Source organism: Puma concolor, chromosome D3 (assembly GCF_028749965.1).
Source record: "Puma concolor isolate L17-30 chromosome D3, mPumCon1.1.hap2, whole genome shotgun sequence".
NCBI lineage: Eukaryota > Metazoa > Chordata > Mammalia > Carnivora > Felidae > Puma > Puma concolor.
The window spans coordinates 34,978,934-34,986,240 of record NC_141678.1 but is presented as its reverse complement, the minus strand read 5'-3'; the positions used below and the strand labels follow the sequence as shown (position 1 = coordinate 34,986,240).

The 7,307-nt window shown below is 44.3% G+C and overlaps 1 pseudogene; it reads left to right on the top strand.

The window, feature by feature from the left end:
• Positions 1-5,082: 5,082 nt before the first annotated feature.
• LOC112868242 (ubiquitin-ribosomal protein eS31 fusion protein pseudogene) lies at positions 5,083-5,578 on the top strand (annotated as a pseudogene).
• The last annotated feature ends 1,729 nt before the right edge of the window (positions 5,579-7,307 follow it).

The following is a 7,307-nucleotide window of genomic DNA, read 5'->3' as shown; positions in this document are numbered from 1 at the left end:
AATGGGTCTGAGTTAAAACCAAGGTGTTTGTCCGGAGGCTCTAGGGGAGAACCTGTTTCCTTGCATTTTCTAGCTTCTGGCCGGCTGCCTGCATTTATTGGTTCTCATCTTCCTTCTCCATCTTTGAAGCTAACAGTGTGGCATCCTCAAGTATCCCTCCTTGACTCTGACCCCTCCTGCCTTCCTCTTCTACTTTATTTATTTTTTTTTTTTAATTTTTTTTTTTAATGTTTATGTATTTTTGAGACAGAGAGAGACAGAGCATGAACGGGGGAGGGTCAGAGAGAGGGAGACACAGAATCTGAAACAGGCTCCAGGCTCTGAGCTGTCAGCACAGAGCCCGACGCGGGGCTCGAACTCACGGGCCGCGAGATCATGACCTGAGCCGAAGTCGGAAGCTTAACCGACCGAGCCACCCAGGCGCCCCTCCTCTTCTACTTTAAAACACTTGTGATTAGGGGCGCCTGGGTGGCTCAGTCAAACATGAGACTCTTTATTTTGACTCAGGTCATGGTCTCGCAGTTCGGTTTGTGGGATTGAGACCCACATTGGGCTCAGCACCGACAGCGCGAATCCTACTTGGGATTCTCTCCTCCCTCTCTCTCTGCTCCTCTCTCGCTCTCTATCAAAATAAATAAATAAACTTAAAAAAATTTGTGATTATAGTGGGTCCACCTGGAAGATCCAGAAGAGTCTCTTGAAAACCAGCTAACTAGCCATCTTAATTCCATCTGTAATCTTAACTCCCCTTTGCCATGGAACCTAAACACATACAAAGGTTCCAGGCTTAAAAAATTTTTTTTTAACGTTTATTTATTTTTGAGACAGAGAGAGACAGAGCGTGAATGGGGGAGGGGCAGAGAGAGAGGGAGACACAGAATCGGAAGCAGGCTCCAGGCTCTGAGCCATCAGCCCAGAGCCCGACGTGGGGCTCGAACTCACGGACCGCGAGATCGTGACCTGAGCTGAAGTCAGAGGCTTAACCGACTGAGCCACCCAGGCGCCCCTAAAGGTTCCAGGCTTTAGAGTGTGGACATCTTTTGGGGGGGGGCATTATTCTGCCTACCCCCATGCCATATTAGAGATTGAATGTCACTTTAAGGAAATCCAGGGCAAAAGTTATCCCAAGAATGAAGTGGTTAGTTTAACAAAAACCACGCAGATGACCAAGATACCGTTAAGTTTATCTAAACAAACTGCTAATTGCTCCCAAACTGCTAACTCATGCTCCCAACACCATTGGTTTCTAATTCAGCTTTCCCATAGGCTCCAGAGTTCCAAAAAGGGCACTTGGTGATTTTGAGTGCACTTCTGATCCTATGATGCTGACTTTAGGATAACAGAATGAATGGCATTCGTGTGTCATTTACTGTTGTTGGCCCGGGACAACCCTGGACTTGTTCTCTGCTCAGCCCCAGGGCATCAGCCGTGCTGCATGAGATGAGGGTGTGTGTTCCAAGGACATGACCTCAGTGTCCAACATGCCTGGCCCTGTCACAGGTACAGGAGATCCACAGGCAGAGTAGAGAATCCTGACCCAGAAGGGAACCTAGAGATTGTCTGTTTTTTTGGGTTTTTTTTGTTTTTTTTTTTTTCCCCTCCAGCTTATCTTATGGATGGAGAAAACGAGACCCCAGGACTCTAAGTGACTTTAAAAAGACATTTGGTAGTGTCAGAGACCAGAGCTGGAAGCAGACCTTTGAGGGGCCAAACAGAACCTCCTATTTTCAGCCTGCAAATCACCACAGGTGACATCTATAATTCTTTTAGAAGAAAACTTGCTTTTGGGGCACCTGGGTGGCTCAGTCGGTTAAGCATCTGACTTCGGGTCAGGTCATGATCTCATGGTTCATGAGTTCAAGCCCCATGTCAGGCTCTGTGCTGACAGCTCAGAGCCTGGAGCCTGCTTCGAATTCTGTGTCTCCCTATCTCTGTCTGCTCCTTCCCTGCTTGCATTCTGTCTCTCTCTCTCTCTCTCTCTCAAAAATAAACATTAAAAAAATTAAAACATGGAAGAAAGCTTGCTTTTAACCAGAAGCTCGATGTCACGTAATGTTCCAAGACTAGAGTCTCATGATAACAGAACGAAACGCCTTTGTTCCAAAAGTATAAAGGACATAAGACGCGGTGAAATGAAGGAAAAGTAACACAGTGAAGATAACGGTGAAGCCTGTATTCAGAAGAAGCTGCGAAGTGGGGCCAGAGAGGGACACGTGTCACTGCCCCGATCCCACCACGAGGCGGGGGATTCATGAGGCCAGCTGCACCCCCGCACCGAGTGAGCTCAGCCTGCTGGCCCAAGGCAACAGTGCCACCCAGACTACGGACTTCTCCCCAGGCCTTGCTCAGGCCTTCTGTAGTCAATCATGCATCCACCCATTCATTCATTCTCAGGCCACAAGTCTGTAATAAGCACCTGCGCTGAGCTTCCAAGCAGGGGCGACCGGAGACAATGAGGTCATGAACACGCCTGCGGGCGTTGACTTCATGGAGCCTCCTGTCCCGTTGAGTTGTGGTGGTATGAAACTTTCATCCAACTGAGGCGAGCACACTCTGAGAAGTACCACAGCTAGAAATGTTCGAGTGTGCAGAAGGACCTCCCCAGGGTGAGTCCAGAAAAAAGGCACTCAGGCGGGTGCCCTGAGAGGGGCTGCATCCTATAGACCAGCTCAGAGGCAGCTCTCTTTTCTGAAGAGTAAAGTCTGTGTGTCTGCTGCTTGGCACTCTTTCCCCCTCCCCCGGAAAGCATTGTCATAACTCAATGGATGTCTCGTAATCTGTCCATTTCAGCCCTTCCAGTGAGTAGATTCTATCCTCAGGCCAGCAATCAGTAAATATATGTTAATTGCTCACTGGGGCCCTGAGGTCAGGAGGTGCAGAGTGCTTCTTATTTGACACCTACATTTAAAAAAAAATTTTTTTTAATGTTTATTTATTTTTGAGACAGAGAGAGACAGAGCATGAATGGGGGAGGGGCAGAGAGAGAGGGAGACACAGAATCGGAAGCAAGCTCCAGGCTCTGAGCCGTCAGCCCAGAGTCCGATGCGAGGCTCGAACTCACGGACCGCGAGATCGTGACCTGAGCTGAAGTCGGACGCTTAACCAGACTGAGCCACCCAGGCGCCCCGACACTTCCACTTTTTAAATGAACCCAGACCTGAACAAAGACGGAAAACATGGTACTCTCGGTGACAGTTTTGAAGGGACAATTCGTGTTACATGGTAGATTTAATTGTGGGGTGTTCTCCCTATCAGGGACTGGCAGTTTGATTCAAGAGTAGTTTGTCAGGGGGCTCTCCCATGATCAGACATCTGTGTAAGCTGTGTTTTAGAAAGAGAAATATATTTCCTGCATGAAGTCTATTGAGATGATTTATACGTTTTTAATGCAGAAAAATGACATCTAGTTGAACAATGAATCCTTTTAGGTATTAAATAATACAAAACGATTTCTGACAAATAGGCGTCAGATTAAAAAAAATACGTGAGCTTCTTAATTCAGTTTCACATCATTTGACCTTGATATTCTGATTCATTGTCACATGAAATGAGCTTTCATGAGAGAGACCAATTTATTGCTATTACTTTTCTTTCTATTTCCTTCTTTATAGTACTCCTGAAATAGGGCTAGAGTTATTTTTAAAAGCACAGCTCTTTATGTGCATCTGATCAACAGCAAATAAATCTAGAATTTTAAATAAAGTAAATTGGAGGATCCTTATAAGCCTCACCATGGAGACCAGAGCGCGAACTGTTACCATGGAAACAGTTTTAAGTCCACTCTGCCTGGAGTTATGAATACCACACATTCAGGTATTCGCGTGGATCGGATATGATGCGAAAGCATTTTAAGTTTCTCACTGGAAGCATGACCTTCGTATCAAATGAACTTCAATGCCCTAGAAGTGCCCTCATCTCTGGCACAAGAAGGGAAAACCCATGGCTCCTGGACTCCCCCCCACCCCCACCCCCGTTCCTGATTGAGTTTGGAGTAGAGGCTAAGCAATTCATGTTTTACACAAGCTTCTCAGGCGCTGCTAAGAGCGAGGCCAATGTGAGAATCTCGCAAACAAGGGTCTGGGTAGGTAGTCATCAGAAATGGTGTCTCAGTTTGCTTTTGGTTCAGTAAGAGTTTTTCCTGCTCTTTTATTTTTATTATTTTATTAATTTTTATTAATTTTCTATTTGAGAGAGAGAGGGTGTGAGCCAGGGAGAGGGGCACAGAGAGAGAGAGAGAGAGAGAGAGAGAGAGAGAATCTCAAGCAGGCTTCATATAGCACGGAGTCCAACACGGGGCTCTACCCTACAACCCTGGGATCATGACCTGGGCTGAAATCGAGAATCTGATGCTCAACCGACTGAGCCACCCAGGCAACCCTAGAGATGTATCTTCATGTTGTAAATGAATCACAATAGATTACAATTTGTAAAAAGGTAGTTCTTTCCTAAGTGTTTATACTCAATTCACTTATCTTACTCTATTTAGTAATTGGACACATTTTAGCCATCGCTTTAAAAAGAAATCTTCATTTATTTATTTATTTTGAGAGAGAGAGAGTGAGTATGGGCAGGGGAGGGGCAGAGAGAGAGAGAGAGAGAGAGGCAGAGAGAATCCCAAGTAGGCTCTGCACTGTCAGCGCAGAGCCCAATGTCCGGCCTGATCTCCCAAACCGTGAGATCATGAACTGAGCCAAAATCGAGAATCAGATGGATGTTTGACCGACTGAGCCACCCAGGTGCCCCTAGCCATCACTTTCAGAGGGATTTTTACAATTTAAATTCCCTTAGATATTTCCAACTATTTGTTTAATTATAAGCTACTTGATTTTTTTAAGGACCTCAAACTTTCAAACTTTCTCAAATTCTTAAAGTTAACTTGAAATTTGAACTTCGATTGTCTTCAGTATTCTAACAGTACAAAAGCACCGTGAGATTTCACCAAAATCGTCACAGATCAAATAGCTACACATTTTAAATTTGAATCACTGTGCTAACCTCTCTGACTCTGACAACCCAATCATTAAACACTTGGCAAGTAGACTTCCTTTCTGATCCACTGTCTGCGGTGGATCTGCCACCAAGATGTAGATTTCCGTGGAAACTCTTAGGGTGAAGACCATCACTCTCGAGGTGGAACCCTCGGATACAATAGGAAATGTTAAAGGCCAAGATTCAGGATAAGGAAGAAATTCCTCCTGTTCAGCAGAGACTGATCCTTGCTGGCCGGCAATTGGAAGATGGACATCCTTTGACTGACTACAACATTCAAAAGGAGTCCATTCTTCATCTTGTGTTGAGACTTCGTGGTGGTGCTAAGAAAAGGAAGAAGTCTTATGCCACTCCCGAGAAGAATAAGCATGAGAGAAAGAAGGCTAAGCTGGCTATCCTGAAATACTATAAGGTTGGATAAGTATGGCCAAATTGGTCGTCGTTGTTGGGAGCGCCCTTCAGATGAACGTGGTGCTGGAGTTTTTATGGCTGGCCACTCTGACAGACGTTATTGTGGCAAACGTTGTCTGACCAATGCTTCAACAAACCGGAAGACACGTAATTGTATGTGGGGTAACGAAAGACATGAACTAAATGCAAATAAACAAAGCAAACAAGAACACTTTGCAGGCATATAAAATTCGAATTCACAAATTCCACAACACAAAAATGCCTCTAGTAGACTTGATTTTCTTAAACATTTCTAGACAATTCTAACTCCTCTCGGGGAGAAAATGTCCTCCTTGCTTGTCAGTCCGAGATTGGGGAAGCAACAGCAGCAGATGGGATCTGCTGAAGATGCATTTTAGTCACTATATATATATTAGGGTTTAGAGTTTTTTTTTTTTTTTCTAGAGATCCTGGGCGACAGCCCTCGTGGGGCCAGTGGTCACCACTGCCGCGGTGGTAACATGGAGACTTGGAGCCCATGGCCTCCACCAATGGGGCTGTGTGTCCCAGCCAACGGATCTAGGCACCACAGGGTAGTGAGTATGTGGGGTTATACTTTTTCAAAATTATATATATATTTATCTTTTCTTTTTTTTTTTTAAATAGTTTAAGACATATGGAAGTGATACTATCATTTTAAGTCAGAGCTCTTCCATCTGAAGGCCTGGGGATTGAGATGGGAGGAGGGGCCGGATGCTAGGACTCTCACCTGGTAAATGTGCCTTCTAGGAGAGGGTAATCATAACGGATATCCCCTTAAGGACAATAGGCAGCGGATTCCCAAATAACCAGGGTCTGAGAAGTAGTTCTCCATCTGGATTTGGTGAAAGAGGGTCATAAGTTGGTGAATTCAACGAAGAGTGGTCTGTATCAGTGAGGGTAGCTGCTATGACAAAGAGCCCCCAGATAGGGTGGCTGTTCAAAAATAGGGCTTTATATGACTTTCACTTAAGAGCCCTATGGAAAATGGGCCAGATTGACCCAAGAGCCTCTGTCCCACGTGACCACTGTGTGACCCAGGTACCCAAATGCTGTTGCTCTACCACCCCTCAAGACTACTTACACTGGGGTTCTTGGACCTCCAGAGAGTCCATGGATAGAGTTCAGAAGCTCTGTAAGTTGGAATAAGAAAAAAATTACATCTCTGCTTTATATGTAGCATTTTCTTCAATTCCAAGTATAGGCAACGAACCATAGTATTATTAGCAGTACTATTCTGCTAATAGTACTATGATTATGAATTTATAATGAATTCATGATTATGAATTTATCACCAATACAAATAGTAGATATTTCATATCAGTTTCAATCATCTTGAAATATCACTTGTATTCATCATCGTCTTGAAATTATGGTAATTATTAGACCTGTTGCTACTTAGTTGATATGTCACTAAAGAAACGTATGGTATTTAAAAAAAATTTTTTTATTGCGTATTTAATTGTCACAGAGAAGGAGAGACAGAGCACGAGTGCGGGAGGGGCAGAGAGAGAGGGAGACACAGAATCCAAAGCAGTCTCCAGGTTCTGAACCATCAGCACAGAGTCTGACGTGGGACTTGAACCCACGAATTGTGAGATCATAACCTGAGCTGAAGTCAGCCACTTAACCAACTGAGCCACCCAGGCGCCCCAAGAAACAGTTTTTTAAAACGTTTATGATATTTTAATAGTGAATTCCAATATAATTTCTTTATAATTTTCAAGAATTTTGGGGGGGTAAACTCTACCCCCAACATGGGACTTGAACTCACAACCCCAAGATTAACAGTTACATGCTTCACCAACTGAGCCAGCCAGGTGCCCCAAGAATGATATATTCTATTTATTTATTTTATATTCTACCTTTTCACTGCGTTATATACGTAT